The 27328-nt window shown below is 39.3% G+C and overlaps 1 long non-coding RNA gene across 2 annotated transcripts in view; it reads right to left on the reverse strand.

The window, feature by feature from the left end:
• LOC124544592 overlaps positions 1 to 27328 on the reverse strand; it is a 75958-nt gene that overhangs the window by 41786 nt on the left and 6844 nt on the right. Inside the window, exon 2 of one of the 2 annotated variants that reach the window (XR_006967543.1) lies at positions 17979 to 18196. This is a non-coding gene — a long non-coding RNA (uncharacterized LOC124544592). Of the gene's footprint in view, positions 1 to 17978; positions 18781 to 27328 lie in introns of both variants that reach the window. The other variant, XR_006967542.1, reaches the window with a different exon arrangement.

The raw sequence follows: 27328 nt of genomic DNA on the forward strand, positions 1-27328 counted from the left end.
TTTACCCGATAAAGGCGGCTACAGCCAAAGTAATTGTATTAAGATTGATAAGGGATTATCTTCCACGTGTTGGTATACCTAAGGCGATAATGACAGACAATGCTAAGATATTCACGGGACTCCGATGGAAACAGGCTTTGTCTCAAGTCGGTGTGAAACACATACTAACATCATTTTACCACCCACAAGGCAATTTGGTTGAGAGAATTTTTAGAGAGTTCAATCGATTTATGAGGACCTATTGCCATAATAAGCAGACTGCGTGGGCAAATTATGTGGAAGAATTTGAACAGATATACAACAACATGCCCCACTCCTCCACTGGATATACACCTCATGAATTGATGTTTGAGGCAAAAGAAGAAAACTTCTGGACTGAACATATGCCCAAAACTCAGGAAACTGAGATGCCTTGGGAAGAAAAAATAAGGCAAGCCATCATAAATATGACACAAAAGGCTGATCAGAGAAAACAACAATATGACAAATTAATAAAAAGGGTACAGGCTTACCACGTCGGAGAGAAGGTACTAGTCAAAAGACATACCAAATCATCCTTAATAAAGAAGAGTATAAATAAATGGGAGTTATTATATACTGGCCCATACATCATTCTACAAATTCCGAACCCTGGGGCTTATCTGTTAGCATACCCGGGATATAACAAAATTAAAGGGTTATTTTCCCATAACGACTTGAAAAAATTTAATGAAGATTAGAAGATAGGGAGGAATGGTGTTGCGAGTGACAGAGATGAACGCTCGAAAAAACATAAAAATAAACTGTGTGTGTTTAGTGTTAGAAAACTTTAAACTGAAATAATTAATCAGTGAGACAGATTGTAGAAATAGTGACTGAGTATTACTATCGAGTGCTGCAAAGAAGACAGTGGAGATAGGCTTCACCTGTGTTTGGGTAAACATGGAACTTTAGCATTGCTAATGTCATCAAGATTTATAAAGGATCTGAATGACCTTCAAGAAGAAAGAAATGTTTTCCAAAAATGACGCTGCATATTCAAAAGAGGTTCCCAGTGAATGTTCATATATAATTTCAAGTGCACGCTTAGATGTGTAAACGTGTGTAGTGATGCGTTTAGGCAGTGGATCACGAGTGAAGGTTAATGCCGAAAAGATAATTTCCCGCGCAAAACAATTGACGCCGGCGGGAGAGTTAGAATCGATATAGACGACACAGATATGCTTTGTAAGAGACTCGCATCAAACGCGAGGGGAAACTGATTGATGCTGAACTTCAAAAAAGTGTCATAATTAGACGTTAAGAGTTCTTGATTTATTGTTGAATGTCAAAAGAAAGTAATATTCATAGAATTAGTAGTTATTTAATGGGTCTTATTCACTTTGGAATTTTGTTTGAAAATCCATTTCCATATATGTGCATGTATGAATGCCGGATGAATTAGAGAATAAATGAAAGAAGAGAATCCACATTCCTCACTACTAATAACTTTTACATTACAGCAATCAAGCGGAGAAATATAGGTATTTAGGATAAAATTTTTATGAGTATAGATAAATGATATGACTTTTCAAGGAAATGATGGATTATGTCTTTGTATAAAATGAACCACACTTTCCATTATTCGATGATTTGAATCCAAAATCTACTGCAAGTTGCATGAATCCTTTAAATTACGAAGAACAAATCATTGACAGAAATGTGTCAGAATTTTTGGACTTACAAGCACAAATGGTGATGCGAAGTCCAAAAGAAAATTCAAACTAGAGTAATTATTATGATGTTTTCGGCAACAGCATTAGTCAATGGATAAATGGAAACTTTAAGTCAATGGCTAAATTCCTTGCAGTACATCGTAAGAAAAAGGATGCATGAAGCCATAGGGATTTTGTTTTCAAAAAGGAGAATCTTGGACGGTGGAACCTAACCAGTTCTTTTACAGGAAGAGTTTCCCTTTTGGTCATTGCTAATTCTTTTGGAATGATTGTTGCATGTGAAATCTGGTATCCCTGTTCCTTCTACTCTTCCCATTGTGGGCCGCGTAGAAGACAGACTACAAATGTGGATGTCGGGGACATGCAAGATCCGGGGGAGTTTCAGCATCGCAAGATATTGTCCTGGGAACAAGATTGTAAAATAAAGAAACTCGAGTTATTTATTGTAAATTTTTTTTGCTAGAGGCACAAATCACTCTTCTCCAAATCGTTATATAAATCGATCCCTATCTTTCCTTTAGAGATCAACTTCAAAATTATTTTTTCTCTTCTGTAGGCTTTCCTATCTTCTATGTATCGTAGGCTGGGCGTCTAGGCTTAAGAGGTTTTCCAAGGTTTCCCTGCTTAAGAAAGTTCCCGAATGGGTAGACCCTGATAACAGTCTCATGAAAGATCATCTTCCTTGGTTGTGCACAGCAAACATAACACCTTGATGCACATAAAAGCAATACAGCCACGGTACCTGTCTCTTCATTACTTCTGTTTCCAATGTTTATTTTCGTCGTCTGTCTTAAACATAATTAATCTTTTTCAGTCGGAGGACTGACACTCATCACTTCCGGGTTACCCACACTAATAGATAGCTCGCGAAGTGTGTTCGTTAAATCAAAATTAGGCTCACAAACTTCGCTCGCTGCGTGGGGCATTGTAACGTCCCCACAGAAAATACCCTCTACCACGCACCAATTAATCATTGTCAATCAAACCATCCACATTCATTCACTTTGGAAAAGTATCTAATCTGATTTTCTCGTAACAAATGCGGCGACAGCTAGACGACGCCAAAGTATTTTCTAGCGCGTTTATTCTTTGAAATAACAGAATGCATATATGCATTCTCCATGGTTGTTAGAGTGGTAACTAAGACAGCTTCTGGAGTAGGGATTCAGGGATTGATGTATTTCTGAGAGATACATATTCTGATTTTCTTCTCGCTAAATAGTCTTGTCTGTACTAATTTAATACATCGCAACCTGGCACTGGTTCCTTACCTTTCTTGGTGCAATCAGAATGTTAATATCATTGTGGGTTAGTTTGCTGTGTTATGAACCTTTAGAGCACAGATGAGAGGGAGAAAATCTCCTTGGTTGTAGGGTGGCTAGGTTACAGAAGATTGATAATTCTCGTGGATTTGGTAGAGATTTTTGCTGCAGAGGCAAGATATTACTCTTTTTTAACCAATTTATTGTTATAACGAACACATTTGCTCAGTGAGGTGTTGGACCAAAACCACTTATCAGAGTGTCAGATGCTTTCAATAATTATTAGAAAGGATCTCTCTCAGAGACAAGTGTTTGGTTGTCACTCAGTCTGCTAACTGCTGGCCACTCGGTCTAACTAATCAATCAACACTGGGAACTGCATCACTAGTACTTACAAGCCATTTCACCCACTGTACAAGTGACAGGTACCAAGCAATAACTTGGTCCTGGTATTTGATGAAATTCCACTAGTGTAACTTTTTGGGACAGAGAGAGAGAGGGAGAGAGAGTGTCTCTGTTCAGCACTATTCCAATGAATGTTGTACAGCACTACTTAGCTTATATTTGCTGTGTGTTCACCAGAGTCTGGCACCATCTTATCTTACACTAGATGAAGTGTTTACAGCTCCACTGGGTGCTGGTGCAGAGCATCAGTGCCCCCTGAATGCTCTGTACTGACACTGAGAACCTCCTTACTCACTGCTGCAGGACTCTTTTATAATGTTATTAATTGACTCTGATTGCACACAGCTCTCTTTAATTTCTTTCTGGATCATTCCTTTGAAACCTTCCCATGACATGTGATCTCCTTAGTTCTTGACTGTCTCTCTATATCGTACGCGAGGTTCTTCCATTACGTGTTGTGGAAAGTTCTGTATGATTCCATTGACAATGACCCCCTGCACCGTTGGTAAGATGTCAAGTATTCTGCTTGTTCACGTGTTTGACCAGCCTCAAAAAAGCAAATAGTGCGCAGCTCCTTTGTGGAGTATTATTTGCTCTCGATATACCATTCAGCTCTCCTCTATGATGCACGCAGGCTGTCTTGCATATGGTATCCAGCTCACTTCTCTTGTTATGATCTGACATGTAATATAATTTATTAAACTCTTCTAAGGTCACCACAAATAGCTTGTATTACATTATTATTATTATAGTGTACACCAATAACCACTAAGTGATACCAAATTAAGAAGTATTATTGGAAACCATTTTCAAGTCAAAATCTATTTTAAATAGAGCCTATTGGCAGTTAAAATGTATTTCCATTTTCAAGACAGGGAAAATTTTTATGAAATCAGAGGGACTCAGCTAGTTTACAAATATTTTGTGTTTCATTGTTGAAAAACTTCTTCTGTTTCAGTTTACTATATAGTGTACGACTGACCAAGTATGGCTTCACTGCCTACACATTACGTAACTAGTTTCAAAATTACACTGAATTTTACGAGCAATGAAAGTATGTAACTGAATAATTAAAATACACTCCAAATAGCTTAAATGTATTTCACAGCCCTTAATGTGCAGATCTTGTAATACTGGCAAATGCTGCTCAAACATAGCCTCATGTCTCACTCCAACAAAAACTGTAGAAAATGATGGAAACTGCTGATAGTGCTTCCTACTGTGTATACCTTCACATGATTCTAAAATCAGTCACAGTCACCGACCAGTCAGGTGTACTATCCTTCAGCTACAACTCTCTTCCCTCCTTGTATTGTCTATAGTGTTGATATAGTAAGTGACAAAAGGTGAAGAGATTTGTGATACAAATTGCACCATGGCATCATCAGGATTGTCAGAACAAAAATCACTAGGCACATTGCTTCCAACGTAGCTGTGTAGTGTCACAGGCCAATCATGATATAAGGGAGATAGCCACACACATATGTGGAGTGCAGCTCAACTGAACTTCAGAGCACCAGGCAGATAACTAGTCCCAGGAGACATTATGTTAACACTGTGTGATACTGCCTCTAGACTTGATAATGTCCTCAATTCAGCACAGAAGAGAGTCAACAAGTTTTCTCAGTTACGCCATGTCCAGGTGAAACCCCTGACGGATTAGGTTCCATAGAGTCAAGGGTATGCAGGGATATTGATCCTTCGTTTCATCTTTTTTATCCAGCCAGCCCCAGGCATTTTCAGTGGAACTAAGATTGAGTTATTTAGCTTTCACCTGGACACGCCGTAAGTGAAAAAACTTGTTGACTCTTTTCCGTGCTGAATTGGGGACATTATCAAGCCTAGAAGCGGTATCACACAGTGCAACAGTGCCTCCTCTAATTATTCTTTACATATTATTGAACTTATTGATATATGATTATGAACTTTATTCATTTTATAGTGTTGTAACATTTCTGCCGGTGTGTACCCGGTTTGGTTTGGATACATGGGTCAGTCCACACATTGTAAGCATAAGCCCTAATATTTTTCATTATTTTCTCTTCTCATGAGCCAACATATCCTTACATACTCTGGTTTATGTACCTGATTAATTTTGTGCTATACTCCTACTTGTGATCAAGTATATTCTTCTGGGCAGTACCCATCATTGAGAGTTTTTGAGCTGGCTCACTCATCATACACTTAGACTCCGAAATTTTTTCTTCTCTTTTGATGATTTTGAAGGTGTAACTTCATAGATGTAAACTTGCAATTTTTAATTCTAGTACATCAAGTTGTCTCTGCACTTATTTCTATAGTTTAGTGTTGCAATGTTGCAGTTTTGACTTTGTTTAATTTGTTATGGAACAGAATGTTCCATAGGTCTGAAAATCTGAATGCAATGTCCTTACATAAGTATACATTGTGACGTGCATAGTAGATATTTTTGTTATGTTTTGCGCAACTTCATGTGAATTTTGCCCACAATTTTGGAAATTGTTGCCATATGTTAATTTTACCATTTCACTACTCAGGTTTCACACTTATTTGGACTATAGACAAATTGTATGCAACAAGAACTCTGTTTATTGTAAGCAGAAATTTGTCAGATGCCTTTTGCAGTTTTTTGTAAGCTAACCTATACTTGTGTTCATAGGGAAGTGATGATCATTCAACCTTAAATTTTCTTGTAATTTCAGAATTTAACTTTGAGAATCTGTATTCTACCTTTTGGCATTATTTTGTGCACCATTTGGCAAACCTTACAGTAGGTCACAAAATATTGTAAACACATTATTTCCATATTATATGAGGGGGATGTTGTAATGGCAACTACTGCTGTAAATATACTTTTCCTCAACAGTAGTTGTTGATTGAAGTTTTATTTTTTGAGTTTTGGACAGGTCAATAATGTCTCAGCTGCTTTTCTGAAAACTTCCATATAATTTTATACACAGTAGCATACCATATGTTATAGTTCAAGATAAAATTTAAGAAAAGGAATTACTTAACAAAATATTTTAGTTTTGATGTTATAACCTGTAAGTACAGTTAAAATTATTTTCTTTGAAACATGTGAAATTACGAATTATTGGCACACTTAAATTTTGTATTATTAATTACACAATCCTGTACTGTTTAGTATGTTTATTTCTGGATTCATTTATGATATAATAATTGAAATTAATAATGTAACAGAAACTAATAGAAATTCATTTGATAAGAAAAACTGTAAGCCCTTAAGAATATTTTTATTTCCACTCAGTGTGATAGTCCTAAATATGTCTCTGAGGTGCGATCAGATGTATTTTTGCATGAACAATGTAATTCCAGCTTTGTTAACATGAAAAATAAAAATACTGTATGGTATACTAAAATATGAGAAAATATATTTGCATAAAAAAGCAGCAACAACAATCTTCAGATTTATTTAATTCAAACAAACCTTGAGGACCTGATGTGATTTTTTCAGTTTCAACAATCAGAACCCTAGACAAGAACAACTGGAGCCAACTCAACATGACAAGCTAAGTAAACTAGAAAGTTTATTGTAAGTTTTGCTCCTCTCAAACCATCATAAAAGACTTTGATGGACATTGTTTAATGTGGAAAATAAATTGGAATCAGGAAGGAGGCAGGGGGGGAGATTAAAGGCTCCCCATGCTACTCTATCCTGTGCAAGTATCTTGATCTCTAAGTAACTGCTGCAACCTACATCCTTCTATCCTTCTGAATCTGCTTAGTATATTCATCTCTTGGGCTCCCTATATGATTTTTACCCTCCACACTTCCCTTCAATACTACATTGAGGAGACCTTGATGCCTTAGAACAAGTCCTACCAACTGATCCCTTCTCGTAGTCAAGTTGTGCCACAAATTCCTCTTATCCTCAATTCTATTCAGTACCTCTTCATTAGTTACACGATCTACCCATCTAACCTTCAGCATTTTTCTGTAGCACTACATTTTGAAAGCTTCTATTCTCATCTTGTATAAACTATTTATTGCCCATGTTTCACTTCCATACACGGCTACACCCCATACAAATACTTTCAGAAAGGACTTCCTCACTCTTATATCTATACCAAATTTCTCTTCTTCAGAAACGCTTTCCTTGCCATGTCCAGTCTACATTTTATATCCTCTCTACTTTGATCGTCCTCAGTTATTTTGCTTCACAAATAGCAAAACTCATCTAATACTTTAAGTGGCTCATTTCTTTATTCAATTCCCTCAGAATCACCTGATTTAATTCAACTACATTCCATTATCCTCATTTTGTTATTGCTGATGTTCATCTTACATTCTCCTTTCAAGACACTGTCCATTTTGTTCAAATGCTCTTCCAGATCCTTTTCTGTCTGTGACAGAATTACAGTGTCATTGGTAAACGTCAAAGATTTTATTTCTTCTCCGTGGATTTTAATTCCTACTCTGAATTTTTCTTTAGTTTTCTTCACTGCTGGCTCAATACACAGACTGAATAACATGAGGGATAGGCTACAATCCTCTCTCACTCCCTTCTCTACCACTATTTTGTTTTCATGCTCCTCAACTCTTATAACTGCCATCTGGTTTCTGAACAAATTGTAAATAGCCATTTGATCCCTGTATTTCACCCCTGCCACCTTCAGAATTTGAAAGGGAGTATATTTCATCAACATTGTCAAAAGCTTTCTCCAAGTTAGCAAATGCTAGAAATGTAGGTTTGCTTTCCTTAGCTTATGTTCTAAAGTATGTTATAGGGTCAGTATTGCCTTGTGTGTTCCAACATTTCTATGGAATCTAAACTGATCTTCCCTGATGTTGGCTTCTAACTGTTTTTCCATTCATCTGTGAAGAATTTGTGTTAGTATTTTGCAATCATGACTTATTAAACTGATATTCAGTAATTTTCACACCTGCCAACACTTGCTTTCCTTGGGATTGGAATTATTTTATTCTTCCCGAAGTGTGAGGGTATTTCGCCTGTCTCATACATCTTGCCCACCAGATAGAAAAGCTTGGTCATGGCTGGCTCTCCCAAGGCTATCAGTAGTTCTAACAGAATGTTGTCCACTCCTGGGTCCTTGTTTCTCCTTAGATCTTTCAGTACTCTGTCAAATTCTTCACGCAGTATCATATCTCCCATCTCATCTTCATCTATGTCCTCTTCTGTGTCCTTAATAGTGTCCTCAAGTACATCATCCTTGTATAGACCCTCTATGTACTTCTTCCACCTTTCAGCTTTCTCTTTTTTGCTTAGGACTTGTTTACCATCTGAGCTCTTGATATTCATACAGGTGGTTCCCTTTTCCTTAAAGGTCTCTCTAATTTCTCCATAGGTAGCATCTATGTTACCCCTAGTGATATATGCTTCTACATAATTACATTTGTCCTCTAGCCATTCCCACTTAGCCATTTAGCATTTCCTGTTGATCTCATTTTAGAGACATTTGTATTCCTTTTGGCCTGTTTCATTTACTACGTTTTATAGTTTCTCCTTTCATCAATTAAATTCAGTACCTCTAGTCCTCATCCTCTTACCTACTTCATCCTCTGCTGCCATCACTATTTTGTCTGTCAAAAGTAGCCATTCTTCTTTCATGGTATTCCTTTCCTCTGTTCTTGTCAATTGTTCCCTAACGCTCCCTCTGAAACTTCATACAACCTCTAGTTCCTACCTTTCTGCAGTCTCTTCAGTTTTAACCTTTAGTCATAACCAATAAACTGTGGTCAGAGTTGACGTCTGCCCCTGGAAATGTCTCACAATTTAAAAACCTGGTTCCTAAATCTCTATCTTACCATTATATAATCTATCTGACACTTTCCAGTGCCTCCAGGTCTCTTCCACATATACAACCTTCTTTTGTGACTCTTAAACAAAGTGTTAGCAATGATTAAGTTACACTCTGTGCAAAATTCTACTAGACAGCTTCTTCTTTCATTCCTTACCCTCAGTCCATATTCACCTACAACTTGTCCTACTGTCAAATTCCAGTCATCCATGACTATTAAATTTTTATCTCCCTTAACTATTTGAATAATGTCTTTTATCTCATCATACATTTCTTCAATTTCTTCATCATCTGTGGATGTAGTTGGCATACCACTGGATTACCCATATTTGATTTATAACCATGTATTCACCTGACCTGAAGTCTTTTTTAAATAGGATGCCATCATCATGTAACCACACAGTAAAGCTCGGGAAAAATTAGGACTGTAGTTTCCCCTTGCTTTCAGCTGTTCACAGTACCAGCACAGCAAGGCCGTTTTGATTGATGTTACAAGGCCAGATCAGTCAATCATCCAGACTGTTGCCCTTGCAACTACTGAAAAGGCTGCTGCCCCTCTTCAGGAACCACACATTTGTTTGGCCTCTTAACAGATACCCTTCCATTGTGGTTGCACCTACGGTACGGCTATCTGCATCACTGAGGCACACAAGCCTCTCCACCAAAGGCAAGGTCGATGTTTCATGGGTGTTACTGAATAATATTTGGGGAAAACTGGAAGTATCAAGAGAGAGAGGTGGTCAGGTGGCGGGTTGGGGTGGGGAAGAGAGAGAGAAAAAGAGAGAGAGAGAGAGAGAGAGAGAGAGAGAGAGAGAGAGAGAGAGAGAGATAAAATTGTTTGGATTTTTACTACAATTACCATCGTTCAGTAAGTTAATTCTACCTGTTGCTGAACAAATGACAGCGTCCTAAATTTTTTAAAGGTCAACCATGGCACTGAAGAAGCAAGAATTCATTTGTGTTTTTAGGCTTTCCTGGCAGATGATAGTATGTGGTGCGGATGGCCATGGCCACCTGAAAATGGACAGTTAGCATCCTGAAATATTGGACCATTTGGATGATGGCACCAGGTTTAATACCTGAGATTCTGAGAGTTTATTTAACTAAAATGTCAACAGTGTGTACTGTGAAACACATTGTGTATTATATCCATTTGCAGTGATCTGGAAAGTATTCTTATTACAATATGGAGAAAAAGATCTCTCAAGTAGTATGCTGAACAGCAAATTACTCTGTTACAAGCCTTTAGAAATTCAGAGGTACTAATAACAAAACACTCTGGAAATAAACCTAATTATTAGTGAAGCTAGATGTCAGGGAGGAGGTGGCAGTCTTAATATAATTTACTGAACAAAAAATTTTAATGTAAAATCTTTTAACGCATAGACCACAATTTTCAATTCATAGTTAAAGGACAGTGACTAGTTTTGGTTGTTCTTCACAACCATCTTCAGATCATAACTTCACAAGATGATGATAATAAAGGTTGAAAACGCCCAGTGTCACTAACAAATATTTGCATCGCAGGCCCATGATTTGCAACTGTATAGCATGTGTTATAGTGAGAGCAGTACAAGCAAGGGTAACAAGAATTGTCAGCTGTTCCATAGCCTAGCTAGCAGAGAAGTGATCCAGCATGGCATATAAAATAGTCATCTGCAGTGGTATTTTGGAACATATACTATGTTTGAACATTATGAATTACCTCAAATAACATGACTTATTAACAAATAGCTACAATATATTCAGAAAATACTGTTCTTGTAAAATATAATTAGCTCTTTATTCTCATGAGGTAATGAGAGCTATCAACAGCAGATGTCAGACTTATGACATATATTTTAGATTTCTAGAAGGCTTTTGACACCATTCCTCACGATTGTTTTCTAAACAAATTCTATGCGTAATGAGTTTTGCTTTTGTTGTGTGAACTTGGTTCATGAGTTCCAGTCAGAAAGATAACAGTTCATAGTAACTGACAGAAAGTCATCGAGTAAATCAGAAGTAATAACTGGCATTTCCCAAGGAAATGTGATAGACCTTCTGCTGTTCCTGATCTACATAAATGACGTACGAGACAATCTGAGCAGCCCTCTTAGATTGTTTGCAGATGATGCTGTCATTTACCATCATGTAAGGTCATCAGCTGATGAAAACCAAATGTGTAATGATTTATACAAGACATCTATATCATGTAAAAAGTGGTAACTGACTCAAAATAATAAAAAAGTATGAAGTCATCCACATGGGTGCTAAAAGACATCTGCTAAATTTTGATTACACGATAAGTCACAGAAATCTAAAGACCATAAATTCAACTAAATACTTAGAGATCACAATTACAAATAACTTAAATTGGAACAATCACATAGACAATGTTGAGAAGAGAGCAAACCAAGAACTGCAGCAGTTTATTGGCAGAACACTTAGGAAGTGCAACAGGTGTACGAGACTGCTTACACATGCTTGCCTGTCCTCTTCTGGGGTACTGCTGTGTGGTGTGGGATCTACATCAGCTGGGACTGGTGGAAGACATCAAAAAAATTCAAGAAGGGCAGCTGAGTTTGTATTATTGCAAAATAGCGGAGAGAGTGCTATTGACGTATGTCAACTGGGGTGGTTATCATTAAAAGAAGGGCATTGTTCACTGTGTCAGGATCTACTCATGAAATTTCTTTCTTTTGAATTTCTTCAGTATCCCTCTTTCCATTTAAAATTAAAGTTTCTGATTCATAAGACATTTAGGTTTGATTACAGTGGTTAAAAGCCTAAGTTCACTGAATTTAGAAAGCGATTTTTTATTATAAATATGTTTTTCATGCCTCAAATGAGCATGTACAGCAAATTTATGCCCTGAATGCATAAATGTTCATACCATATGGTCTATGGGTAATACTTTTTTGAAAATAAATTGCATTGAAGATACACCAATAAAACTGAATAACTAATAACAGAAGGCCATTTCCCAGCAGCTCAGTTCATTTCGCAAGTGGAGGAAAGTAAAGAACTGTGGTTAATGTAAACTCACCTGACTGTATTCAGTTTCTGGCAGTGACAATATAATCTGGTCATAAGAGCACTTAAAGGGCTGAAAATTATGGTTACAGAAGAACGTCTTGAAGGCTAGATTCAAGCTAAACATATTACGATTAAGAAAGGCTAAATATCAGGTGTATGCAATACTTTGTATCAAAGATGTAGCCATTAAGGGGCAGGCGAAGGTAGTTGCCCCTCTCTTCTTGCCTACAAAAAATCACCACAAATCAAACTTGCACCATTCCTAACCAAGCAGACAGATGCCACAACATGTGAATATTCATTAAGAGAAAGTGCACCCAGAATCATTTACTGTGATATCTCAAAACTATTTCATCATTTGTCCAAAAATTAACATCTACTATCTTTCTGCCCCCCCCCCCTCCCTCCAGACCTGAAACTCAGATTTTGAGTATACACTTGCTTTGCACTTCATGACAGAATCAATGAATGACTATGAGTAGCAACTGCATACGCAAGCATGAGTTTTGTGGAAGTCCTGCAGCATCATGACCAGCACTGAGTCAACACTGCTGTGGAACAAGTGAGCACAGAATAGAACAGTGTTCTGCTAACTGAAATAAAATCTCATGTGAGTGCAGTGCCTGTCACCGCAGTTGGGAGATAGGAATATTCTGAACATCAAACAATGCTGACTTGTAGCCTTGGCCTGCTCAGTCACCATGTACATCTCCAATCGAGCATGTATGGGAAATCATCAGATGACAACCAGCTTTATCCACAACCAGCATTAATTATCCCTGTATTGACTCTGACCAAGTGCAACAGACATGGAACTCCACTCCACAAACTCATATCCAGTACCTGCACAACAAAATGAATGCATGTTTGCATTCAACATTCTGGCAGTTACATCAGTTATTAATGTACCAACATTTCACATTTGCAATGGTTTTTCTCATGTTTACATTAACCAGTGAGTTTTCAACATTAATCACTTAAATATGTTACCTAGAAAAAATGTGTTCCTGAAATTTCATTACTCAACAGTTATTATTTCTTGGTGTTGGAACTTTTTATTCATCAGTTGACTGTTACTGCCAGTTCCACAAAACCTCATTTTATCTAGGAGGATATTGTGATTTACACAATCAAACAGCTTAGACAGGTCATGCAAAATGCCAACCTGTGATGTTATGTAGTATAATGTACATCGGTCAGTGTGTTAGTTGCTGTTGTGAGCTTTGCTTCTCCATGAAAACTATTGTACACAGCCATTATTGAAAAGAAATTGTTTCACTACTATGGTGGGCTCAAAAGAGCAAATTACTCCTATTAGGGTATAACTTTCCAGCTGTTTATGGCAGCTTATGCTCCATAACGTTTATTTGACCGAAACTAGTAGTGAAGCGAATTGTGCAGATGAAGGTCCACGATGAATTTTAACAATTATTTTCCAGCTGAATATCCCCATCTGCAAACATACGTAGATTAAAAACATACCTGCTACCTAGGACTGATCATGTATAGCCCCTCCATTTGAATCAACAATGATGCTGTCCTGTCCCTCATTTCACTACGTTCCATATAGGACTACATTCAATATGGATTATGTCTATTGTTGCAATGATTTTTGATGTAAGGTGAACATTTATTGGTTTTCAAACGACTTTCTTAGTCATTTTGAGTCATTTCTGGAGTATGCAACTACTGCAGGATCTTTACCTGTTCTTGCCAACAGATACACTTCTCTTTGCCTTTCACATTATGCTTTAAACCAGATAGTGATCCATGTTTCTTTACTTGGATGTTTAATGTCCTTTTTGATTATTTTATGAGGAAAGCTGTTTTCAAACAACAATATGACTTTATCATGGAATAAATTAAATTTTATTTCACCATTTAATTCACTATAAATTTTTTCCCAGGTCATGTGTTGTAAACTATTCTTAAAATTTGTTGTCTCAGAATCATTAAATATTCTAACTGATTTACACTGAGGAGAATAAACAGTAAGCCACTACCATGTATATCTTAACTAACTGTGCATCGTGATCATAGAGTGTACAGTTATTTTCTAGCTTTGAGCTTCATCAAAGAAAACATGATCATTGAACATTATTCTACTGTCTTTATGCTGTCATTTTGGAAATTTAATTATTGATATCAAACTGTGATGATATCAAAACTTAAATTTCCAAAATGACAGCATCAAACTGTCATAGCTAACACTTGGTTCAAGAATCATAAAAGAAGGTTGTATACATGGCGGAATCCTGAAGATACTAAAGGTATCAGATAGATTATATAATGGTAAGACAGAGATTTAAGAACCATGTTTTAAATTCTAAGACATTTCCAGGCCAAGAGATGAATACACTAAGCAGATTCAGAAGGATGTAGGTTGCAGTACGTACTGGGAGATGAAGAAACTTGCACAGGATAGAGTAGCATGGAGAGCTGCATCACACCAGTCTCAGGACTGAAGACCACAACAACAACAACAACAACAACATATCAAACTATGAATACCAAATAAGGTGTCCAGATGTCTTTTTCTATATCCACAAAATGCACATTGAAATAACCACAGACTGTTAACTGCTTCTTGTTGTCTCATAGATAGCATGATAAGGAATCCATATGCCCCACAAACAGATCAAAATTGCCCAGTAGAAATCTGTATACAGTTACAATTAAGGCTGAACTATTATTCAGTATTATTGAACAAGCACTCACTTCTACATGTTGATTTCTATAGAATCTACTCATTTCAATGTTTTTGCACTTGTGTTCTGTGTTTATATAATTATGTAGAACCTTAACCTTCATGCACATTAGTTCTACATAAGTAAGATGCCAGAGTGCAACCTTTATATATAACTGCTTTAACTGTGATGTCATTTAGTGTTCAGATAGGCACAAAACTCAGCTCTCACTAACTTTATGAAGGAGATGAAGATCCTTTTTACCTTATTACTCAGTCCTCTAATGTCCTGATGAAGGGAGCTAACATTATTTTTCTATGCATTGTTAAACATTTGCATTGATGGACTGTTATGAGAGTTCTTGGTAGAATATTTTATACATTATGAATGAAGACACATGTGACACCAATGTAATATTCTACAATATTGTAGAATACTAGTAAGTTCCTTCACAACAGGTTGCCTGAATCTTTTGCTAACCTAAAACACCACCTCACTGACACTAATAACCACAGGGATTTTGCTTTGCATGATTTTGGCCCATTGTGCATAGCTTTCTAGGTCAGTCAATTTATCAAGCTTTTGGAGCCAGTGGCTCCTCCCTCTGGCAGAAGAGTTGAAGGGGAAGAAAGAGGAGTGAAGGGAAAGGACTGGAGAGATTAATGGAAAGGGGTACAGTTTAGAAACGTCATCCAGAAATCTAGTTCTGGGTGACTTTTGTAAACTGTACCCCTTTCGTGTTTGCCTTACGGAGCACCGGTAATGCCAGTTTTATTCTGGGCACCACTCTGTGTGGAAGGTGAATCTAGATCAAGAAGCGATCACCAGTAAAAGTCATCAACCATTTTCCACTGAGCAGTGGGCATGTGGGATGGAGAGCACACAGAAAGATAAAGAAGAATGAACGACACTAATGCACTGCTGCAGTGAATGCTCCACCCTCTGTTTAGGGCTGTGTTGTTTATGAGAATAGTCACTCCTTCTTCAGCCTTCTCTGTCATAAGGACATATTTTTTTGTGGTAGCCACAACCATGTAGTCCAAGGGTGTCATATAGCTTAAAATGTATCTGCTGAAAAATTACACACTTTGATCTTCCCTGATTTAATAGTCATAGACCCACCACATGTGCCCAAAACCAGTTGATTATCCATTGTAGTATGAAAGCCGCCTTAGCAGTGAGATTTTTCTGCTGTTTTCCCATTGTTATTCCTCCTTGGTGGGGAGTCTGCAACAAGGGAGGGTGAGAGGAACTTGCTGATCTCCAAGGCAGACATCAACATTGATACCACCTATAACATGGTCATCATCTGATTCATCAGATAGGATGAAGATCGCATGGACTGATGGTTTTGGACCGTTTTTTCTAGCCTGTTGTTTTTCATCCTCAGGTTCAAGTTTTGGGACATTGGTAAGGCTGTTTTAACAGATTTTTTTTTTCTGTTTCTCTCTGACATGAAGGTGTATTATTCTTCCCAACAATATGTCCTGCAGCCACCATTGCTTCAGTTGTAAGTGGAAAGTTCAAGGGTACATATATAAGTGTAGGTTTGGCTCTGTTCAGCTGTTAGTGTCTGGTTGCCACTACAAGTCTTTTGTACAGGCTGGTATAGTTTTGAGATGAATAACTTCACTGAAGTAGGTGGCTGTGTGGCCCTATGTCTTCTTCACTTCAAAGTAAGAGAAGCATTGGTAAACTTTATCTCCTGGATTCTGTGCTCTTCTTGGATTACCATTTTGCTTCCTCCAAAATGAATGGTAATTTACACACATGTGTGGGGTATTCATTTAGGACATCATTCATGGGCAGCTGAACCACATGTTCCGCATATAACCTGACCTTTGCAAACCATGGTGGTGTGATGTGTTGACATTTAAAGCTGCACTTAACATGATGTACACTTGACAGCAAAAATAGTGGGCCACTGCTGAATACAACCAATGTAACACAGCTATGTTGCAGCTCCTCTGAATGCTGAAATCCTGTGGGGTTTAGCCACCTGACTATACACAGCAACTACCACAAGAGACCACTGGATACCACTGCTCATTACGGCAGTCAGTCCAGATGTAAAATAATACCACAAATAATACCACAATACAATAAATATTAGAAAACAAGTATCAAACAATAGAAAATCCATGGTGGAACGTAACAATATGTGTGGCTTCAGCTGCCAGAGGCTGTAGTCATGTCTGTGAGAGTTGCATTTGTGTGTGTGTGTGTGTGTGTGTGTGTGTGTGTGTGTGTGTGTGTGTGTGTTATCTGTTTTCGACAAGCGCCTTGTTGGCCAAAAGCTTATATTGTGACAGTCCTTTTGTCATGCCTATCTTCGACTCAGCATCTTCACTGTATGGTGAGAGAAAACAAGTTATTATAGATGAGACAGTCCCTAACGTTTTTAAATTAAACTTCATTAGAGTATGTGACACTTCAGAAGTCTTATCCTGCTCTTTAAATGACATGTGTTGTCGTTCGTGATACGAATTTGAACCCACTGTTAACCAAACAAAGCTTGCATGTCTGATTGAGACTCGACTAGGCAATTAAGATGCATACACTATCGAAGTGTTCACCAGTATTGGTTTACGAGGCTAAATGTCCAGACTTGGAGATAAATGACAATACATTTCACACTGCACCGGCAACCCCAAGACGCTTTCACTGGGCCTGAGAAATAACCCCAGAAGGTATGAAATAAAGTGCAACACACAAGTGCGTAACCCCATGAAGTGAAGTTGTGGTGATGGACGAGGAGTAAAACTCAGTACCTATATGAATTGATCAGGTGTCAGATATTAAGTATGTTCACCAATAGCATGATACTGGAACCTGAAATGACAATACAAATGATTTTTGCGTGCCAGGGATTCGAACCTGGTACCTTTCACTATTTTCTTGTGACTACAAAGAGACATGAAATGTTTATTGTCTCTTCACCAGTAACAAGATGTCACATTTTCAGGTAGAGGTAACACAATTTATAGTTCTGTGCTGCAAGGGACTCCAACCTTGCACATATCATCATTGTTGACCCCACGTAAAGTGGTGTCAGCTGCCAAATTGAAAACTCTTTGGACAATGATTAAAGTAATTAAATAGGGGTTTACTGTAAATTAGTGAATAAACTATGTTGTTGTAATCCTTCCCTACCTTGGTGTAATGATTCTTTGCTTCCTGGTCCACTCATTTCTACATCTTTCCTGTCTTGGCATTCTGTCCCAGCTTGGTCACCCATCATCTACATCTTTCTTGTCCTACGGTTCTGTTCCAGGATGGTTATCCAACATCTACATCTTTTCTGTCCTAGAATTCTCTCTCTGTTTTGGTCATCCATCTTCTACATCTTTACCACTGTATAAGTTTCTGTCCTGAAGGATGCTTAGTCATTTGTTGAATAACACAATTATAAGCACTGTATACAGCCTACATTACATGACAGAATTTCTAAATCTTGAGTATACAAATAAGATATCAGAAGATGGAAGCAAATGATGTTTAAAAGTTATTTCAGAAAAAATGTGATGCAAAATTGTCTTATATATGTTTGGGCGATTAGTAATATTGATGAGATTTGGGAAAATAATGGCAAGATATCTTTGATTTTACTGTCTGAAGTTGAGTGTGCAATCAGCAAATAATATAGCAGCTGCAGTAGCCACCAGAAAGATCACAGGAGGCGCACATCGACACGCCCCAATTCTGTAGTAACACGGTTCACGTTTTCCGTCGCACTTCTGAGTAGACCGGGAACTGTCTCATAGACATTCCCGATGTGAACTCACTGGGCCCGGCCCATGCTGCCTGAGTTGTTCTTGTTGTTCCGCTGGCAGAGGTCGCGGCCAAATTCTCGTGTGCCCTCTGGTGGACGGGACTCTATTTGCGGCAACTACCGTCCGTGACGCGCCGTGCCGATGTGCGCCTCCCGCGATCTTTCTGGTGGCTACTGCAGCAGCTGCAACAGTAAATTTACTATTGTTCTGACAGAAATAAAATCAGTTTATCACAATATGTCAGTGTTCATAGCTATATATCAGTACCTTGCCGTTCATGCTAGAATAAATAATTTTGGGATGAAATAAAAGTGTTACCTAAACTAGGACAATGAGAAGCATTTGTGATAAAAAAAAGTCAATCAGGCACAATGAGAAAAAAAAAATATTTTTAAAAGTAAAACCATCTCATTACCTAAGCTAATGAAATGTAATATACAAGCTTTTATCTCTTAAGAAATAGAGAGAGATGCTGTGTTAGGTAATGGGATTGGTTTATTGCTGTAGATGTGATTTTGTATAGTCAGTTTTGTAAAAAAGGAACACAGCATGGATTTTTATCATTAAATGATTATATGATGATGTAGAAATGTATCAATGGCAATGGAGTAAGGAATCAACAAAATGCTGTGACATAAATAAAGTGACAAAATATGGTAAATATGAGTTATATAATATGCAATAGAGACAATGAGGATCTGTAACATTATCCAGTCTTCATACTATTTTGTGTTTGCCAATACACTCTTTCAGTTGACAAGGTTTCTTAGGAGAAGTAATTAATGAAAACACAGGCATAAGCAAATAATAAAGTCAACTACATAAAGGGAAATATGATTACAATATGGTAAAATATCTATGTGTGTCTAGGTAATGTTTGCTACTGTATGTGTAATTTATGGCACTTTACATAATAAACTGAATGAAATATTAATGTAAACTAAATACTACTACATAGTTTATTTTCTATGATGTTGAAAATTTCCTATTTATATCTTTGGTACTAGCAGTTTCATTTAATCATGCACAGAAAGAAAATATGTTCTGATAATTGGCCAATTACTGTATATGAAGTAAATGTGGGTGTTCTGACAGAAACGATCATAATAAAACCGTAATTTCCAAAAACAATGAGTAAAGTTTAATAAAACCAGTAATTTTTAGTTTAAATGAAAGAGACTTGAAGAACAGCTTCCACAATGTTTTGAAATATCTTGTCCTTCACACTATGGTGCCCTTCACAGGATTGGTGGAACAGGCGATTGGTGAAGAGGAGGAGGTTGGGCATGGAGGAGGACAGGAGCACAGTGGCATAAGGATGAAAGACATGTGCGTGGTATCGATGAGATAGGAGTGGTTGTTGGGAAATGAGAAGGGGTGGGGAGGAGATGGCGGTATCGTTGAGGCTAAAATGTGCAGGTGGAAGAGGGGGTGGGTTAGGTAAAGGAGGGTGGAAAAGGAAAAAAGGGGTGAAGAGAAATATGAGGAAAGGAAGGAGAGGGAACCCTGATGAGGTAGAATGGGTGCCGTGTTTAAAGTTGTGTCATCAGTCTTATGACTGGTGTGGTTGGTTGGTAGTGTTGGGTCTTCCACAACATATTTAGACAGAGTTTAGTTTTTCTTCATTATTTTGTAAAAAGCTTTTATATACAACTGAAATCTTGTATTTGATACATAATTGGATTTTAATCATTTTGTAAAGGTTTAGAAGTAAGCTGTATTGCTTTACTAAAACAGGATGTTTTATGTATTTCTCCATATATGTTATGTGCTGAGAAAAAGTGCAACTGACGACACTGACAGCAGTACCGCAGCCAAACTCTGGGACTTCAAAATGAGTGGACAGAGTGCACAATGACGTGTAGATTTAAAGAGATTTCAGCTGGACAGTGAGCCATATAAAATTTTTAAAAAAGTCAGCAAGAATTTAAGGAAAAATAGTTGTAAAATAAATCACATTTGCTTCAAAATTTCTGTTACCTCAATATATATGTTTGTCTACAAAACTGAACAGTACCTCTGTAGTTTTAGAATACTGATGATGAAATTAGTGTGGTATTGTACTACACATATTCTCAATGTTTTGGATGTTATGTAACGTGGCGTGGATAGTTACGATGCCACAACGTAGGTGCACGCTCTCGTAAGTAGGCACTACGAGGGGAGACTAACTATGCCGACAACAGCGCACTCTGGCCGACGCTGTGGTGCTCAGCGAGGGCTGTCTTGATTTCTGGCTGTTTTTCATCAAGAACAGACAGCCTGGAAATATCGCTTCTGCCACCGAGTGGGCTAGTTTGCTATTGAGGCTTTGTATTATTTATGTTCAGTTAGAGTCTGGACAGCAACAAGTATTTGTTAGTTTTGAGATTATGCAAAACAGTCATCCTAACTTCACAGGATTAGATGTCTTCACACCTATGTGCTCATCCTGTCCTAAGTTATGTATGAATTCAATATTTACTTGTGTTTTTTACTCTATTAAAAGTGCTAAAGTTACATGCAGTACCAAAGTGCTTCACCTCTCCTGCTCCTACTTGCTCCTTCACTCTCAGCCTATATTTTGTTTGGTACTGCTTTATCTTTTTTGTGCTGTATCCGTGTGACTGAGTGCATGTGCACTCCCACCATTCCCTCTAAGAAATCATTTTGTGTCAACGATGGCTTCACAACAGGAACAGGCTTCACTGTTCGATATTGTACGGTTTCAGGCTCAGCAAATGACACCACTGCTTGCTGATGTGAATAGACTTGTCACACTACGAATTGCAGCTGCCTCGGCATCTCCGATGCCCCGCCTGTGCCACAGATGACGCATACCGTGCTGCCATTCCGTGCCTTCAATCTGGACTCTGAATGCTGGCCAGAATACACTGCCCAGCTTGAGGCTCAGTTCACCGCATACAACATACCAGGTACAGAGCAGCTTGCCTTTTTCATTGCTAATGTCATAGTTGTGTTATACCCTGTGCTCATAAAATTGCTTCCGACCACCCGCTCAGAAAATAAAACTTTTGCCAAAGTGATAGCAGCTTTAAACTCCCACTTCTGTGACAGTGTAAATGAGGTGGCTGCATGCTACAAATTTTTCTGTCTCCTGCATGGTCCTACTCAGTCAAATAATTTGTGGTTAGCTGACCTAACATCTGATTGTGACTTTAATTGCTCCTGTGGACTCTCCTATGTGGATATCATGATTCGGGATGCTACAACGCAGAATGTGGTGGATCACTGCATCCACGAACAACTCCTAAGATTTAAAAACCCGTCTTTGCTGTGAGTAGTACACTTGCTAGACAGACAAGATACATTATGTATGGCTACTTCCACATTCTACGTGACCTCGGGTGTGAGTACTGTTAGCGAGGCACAACACGTGTCCTCCAGCCCAGCCCCGGCACACGGAGCTACACCGCACCGCTCGCATGCAAGTAAACAATTTTTCAACCAGGCACCCACTAAGCAACTGAAATCTTCTCCGAATTGCTTTCATGCCCAACCACGGGACAGTTGCCCATCCTGTCATGCACAGTATTAAAGGACATGTGCAAGCTGTGTGTAGTAAGAGGCACTCTAATTCTCAGACTGTTTCACATTGGCGTGACTCGAGTGGGGGTCACCACAATGGAAACTGCCATGATCATAGTTCCCATCATCAGCCTATGGACATTAATGCCATTTCTTCAAGGCCTTCTGCTTCACATGCTTCTACAGCTTGTAGTGTGCATGAATAAGCTTTGCCAGACGCTTCCTCTTGCATTCAGCGCAATGCGAATAAACTTTTTGTGACTTTGAACATTTGTGGAAATTCTGTTCGTGTGCAGTTGGACATTTGTGAGTCTGTTTCTTTACTCAACAGATCAACTTATGACATGCTTGGTTTGTCCCCACTTCGATGTTCGCATTCCATGCTGACTGCATTTCCTGGACAGGAAATTTCAGTGCTAGGCGTGTATAGTTTGCAAGCCATGTATAGTGTGATGAGGGTAACTGTGCTCCACTCTAGTTATGCTCCGAACATTTTTGGCATGGACGCATTTGAACATTTTGACCTCGCAGTTCAGGACAATGTACTTTGTGACAATGCTTGTGGCCATGCAGACAGTGTGGCCACATTATGGGATGATTTTGCTGAACTCTTTTCTGAGGGCCTTGGTTATGCCACAGACTTTGCAGCGCATATTGTAGTTAGAGACAATGCCATGGCATTCTTCCGGCGCGCACACCTGGTACCACATGCACAGTGCGACGCCGTGGCTGCTGAACTTCAGCGTTTGCAAGACAGTGGTGTCATTGGACCTGTTTCTGCTTTGCAATGGGCTTTGTCTATAGTGTGTGTGAAAAAACCAAATGGTCGTCTCAGTATTTGTGCTGACTTTGTCTACAGTCAATCCCCAGATAGTGGGAGCTACATTTCCCTTATCACATCCTGAAGACATTTTTGTTAAGCTTGGTGTGAGTATATTCTTTTCCAAGATTGACTTGCGGGATGCATACTTTCAAATTCCACTCAACGAACAGTCGTGGCGATATTTTATGATCAACACCCACCTTGGATTGTTCAAGTTTCTCCACCTTCCATTCGGTTGTGCTTCGGCTCCTGCTATTTTTCAGTCTTGCTTGCAGCAGTTGTGTGTTGGTTGTTCCAATTATATGGATGGTATTGTGGTATCAGGTCACACCCCTGACAAACATCTGCAGAATTTGGGGCTTTATTTACTGTACTTTTGCAGGCAGGATTCAAGTGTAACAGAGACAAGTACAAATATTTTCAAACTGAGATTCGGTATTTAGGGCATATGATTAACGGACAGGGTATCCACCCCTCACCATCACATCTCCATGCGATTAGGGACTTGCCAACACCCAGGAACTTGAAAGAACTTCAGTCTGTGTTAGGCAGATTCACATAATTATGTTTGGTTTATACCAAATGCAGTGCCTTCGGTTTAAGAACATTCTTTTTGTTTGGTCTTCAGATTGTGATGCTGCTTTCCACAACCTTAAATCTGCTCTGCTGAGTGATCACTGTTTGATTCCTTCCGATCACTGCAAACCAGATGTTTTGGCTGTCAATGCATCTTCTCATGGCATCAGGGCAATTCTGTCCCACCGCATTACTTCTGTCGAGTGCCCGGTCGCTTTTGCGTCTAAATTGCTCAATTCTGCCCAGCAAAACTATTCTCAAATTGAGAAAGAGGCTTTAGCTATTGTATATGGAGTGACCAAGTTTCATGATTTATTGTACGGTCCCAAGTTCTATTTGGTCACCAACCATAAGCCTTTGACGTTCTTGTTTCACCTGTCAAAGCCAGTTCCAGCCCATACTGCACAACAGTTGCAACGTTGGTCTTTGTTTTTGTCTAACTACAATTATGAAATTTTGTTTTGGCCTACAGCCAATGCTTTGTCGTATCTACCTATCGGTCCTGACGAAGTGTTTGATTCTACCGAATTGCCATGCACGTTCATTGATTCGCAAGACAAGGATTTCAATGATGGTTTTCCGATGGATTTTTGTTGCATTGCTTCTGCGACAACCGCTGACGCTTCTTTGCAGTACATTCAAACTCAATGGCCTCTGTCTGCTATGCGGATTAGTGATCCCCTTGTTCGACATTACTTTGCGCAACATCTCAACTTGTCTGTACACCAAGATGTTATTTTGTTACGAACTGACACTGATCAGTCTTGTGTGGTTATACCTCATTCATTGCAGTCGGAAATCCTCCTCTTACTGCATGTCATTGGGGAATAATGAGGATGAAGCAATTAGTGCGTTGTCACTGCACTTGGGTCAGTATTGATAACCAATTGAGAATTTGCTTGCTAACTGTCGCTCTTGCATGGAGCACCAATTTGCTCCTTGCCAGTGCTTCTTCACATGACCGACTCCTACTGCACATTGGCAACATGTGCATATTGATTTTGCGGCTCCTTTCTGGGGCACCCACTGGTTGCTAGTCATTGATGCTTACAGCAACTTTCCTTTTGTTGTACCTATCTCTTGTACCACATCTGCCAGTACTATTCAGACCTTGATGTCTATTTTTTGCATTGAGGGCCTTCCTGAAGTCATTGTCTCTGACAATGGCCCCCCAATTTGTGTCCTCTGAGTTTTAAGTGTTCTGCACTGCTAATGGCATTCGCCATCTGACCTCAGCCCAGTTCCACCTCCATTTGAACGGCAAGGCTGAACACTTTGTGCATACATTTAAGTCGCAGATGAACAAGCTGCATGCCAAACACTCTCGCAAGCGCTCCCAGCTGTGTGGCACCCATTCCCCAGTGCAACTGCTACATGGCTGCACACATCGGTTGCTATTGCAGGTGTTGCACCCGCCGCTGGAAGCTCCCTTTGCTTTGCGTTGTAATGGCTGGGCGCCACATTATTTGGTTTTCTATCGTGTTTTCTCTGTTAGGCAGCACTGGGAGCAGGGGCGCATTCTTCGCCAGCTTGGCCGTGTCTTGTTTGTGATTTCTGGTCCCTCTGGCACTGTCAAGCGACACCAAAGCCAGATCTGTTTGTGACGTCCTCGGTTTTTTGCTGCTGGTTCTTTTCTGGCAGAATTGGATGTTTTGCAGCTTCTCCTGCCACAGCCCATGACTCAACTGATGGCATCTCTGTTGCTTGTGCCTAAGGTGCGGGCGCCCCTGACTGCGCCAACGGTCCGGTCTACTGTGCCGGACGGGTGCCACCTGTCACCGCCATGGCCCCACCTCCAGCTGCCATTGCTGACGTGTTCCTCCACGGTGCCTGGGCCAATGGATGCTGAGGCTGACATGACGCCGACACTGTCGTCCATGGAGGTTGTTGCTTCGACTCTTTGTCTGAGCATACCCAGTGGCGGTGCGCGTCCCAGGCAGGTTTTGCAAGGGGCATTTTCCTCTCCCCCTCGCAAGCAATTCGGGGACGCAGGTGGGCAGCCGTCCCTGCAATTCAGTTGTCCGCCCCCTCAATTCTGCCACCCCTGGGTCCCTTACCCCACTGTCAGAAGCCCTATTCCATGACGGTTCACTGTTTCAGGGGGGAGGGGTGTGGCATCGATAGTTACAATGCCACAATGCAGGTGCACACTCTCGTAAGTTGGCACTACAAGAGAAGACTAACTAGACCGATCACAGAGCCCTCTGGCCGACACTGTGGGGCTCAGTGAGTGCCATCTTGATTTCTGGCCCATTTCATCAAGAGCAGATGGTCTGGAAATACTGCTTCTAATAAAAAGTGGGCTAGCTTGGTGTTGAGACTTTGTATTAGTTCCCTCTCGGCCTATATTACAGAAGCAGTTCATAGGAGTAGATCCACACACTGCCTATCCAGGCGATATTCAAAATGTAAAGTTTCACTATGTGTTACTGATAAAGCTGTATCAATTTTCCAATGAGTGTATCGCAGGTCCAAAGACTATTTGCTTGGCCCAGAGTGGGTACACAAGCAGCAGGCTTTTAGAGCAATGTGAATTGTTGAGCTGCAATCTCTCTTGGAGGTCTGATAGCTATGGAGAGAGGGCGCTGATCAAAACAGTGTGGTCAGCCAACACCAGTATAGTGGGAGGGGAGCAGAGTACATTTGACTAATGGGCCAGTCGGTGTAAATGTTTCCATCAGGCAAAGGCACAACATGAGCTGCTGTGAAGTGTTGTTGTTTGAAATTCCTTTTCTGGCGAGTGGATGTACTGATTAAATTATGGCAACTTTTGACTGTTAAAATGTCTGACAATTTGATAGAATTATCTGGTACCCATGCAGCTCTGCTGAGGAGATGAACTTTATTCCTTGACATTTGTTTTGCTTGTTTAGGTTAAGACAAGTGGGTTAATATGAACCTTGTCACTGACCTGTGATTGCCAGTTAATGAAAGACATTGTTGACCCTTCATTCCTGATGTTGTGCAATGTTGCACTCACCTTAGCAAGTCTACATGTCTAGAAGCTGGCACTGCAGCAGTCAGAGGATCCTTAATTGGCATATTATTAATTGGTAAGTTTTCTGTTGTAGAAGTTTATAAATCGGTGTTGATGTAACACTGGTCTCAGTGACAGACTGTGAAGGAGTGGGCTGGATTTGATCCTGTGGTGTTGTGCAACATGTCCCCCCGTGAAGCAGTGGCCATGTTGATTGAGCTCCAAAGCAGCCCCAGAGCACTACAATACAAGTGGTATGCCTACGAGGGTGAAGAAATTAATTCTGTCTGTTGAAGTCAAATTGTTCTAGTTTGAGTGTTTCGTGATGTTCTTGGTTTTTGAATATATTATGCTTGCAACTTGGAAGTAACTGAAGGTATTGTCTGTAGAGATGTTTTCGGATAACTTACTTGGGACAGAAATTACAACACTTTTGGTTGCTTAATGTATTATTGAAATTTATGAGCCTAATCATGCAAACCACACAAGGATATTTAAAATTTTGATTATTTTACCACTGTTCTGCTGGACTGTTAAGTTTTGCATTACGAAACTGGAGTGAGGTGTTTTAAGCATTTTAAAGATTTATAGAAGATCCAAGTTATTGGGGATGATTCTGAAAGGTCAAGGTATGTGTGTAATGACAATGGTAAAATAATTGTTATGTTACATAATTAATCCTCTATTCGAAAAAGAATCCCATATTGAAGTCTGACCCACTCAAATGATCACCCTCCCATATCCTTTTTTGTCCAAGGGGATTTGAATTATGTAGATTGTAATCATTTGCAGACTGTTGAATTATCGAGGCAACTGTTTCTTAATA

The sequence above is a fragment of the Schistocerca americana genome, chromosome 8 (genome assembly GCF_021461395.2).
Source record: "Schistocerca americana isolate TAMUIC-IGC-003095 chromosome 8, iqSchAmer2.1, whole genome shotgun sequence".
Classification (NCBI taxonomy): Eukaryota; Metazoa; Arthropoda; class Insecta; order Orthoptera; family Acrididae; genus Schistocerca; species Schistocerca americana.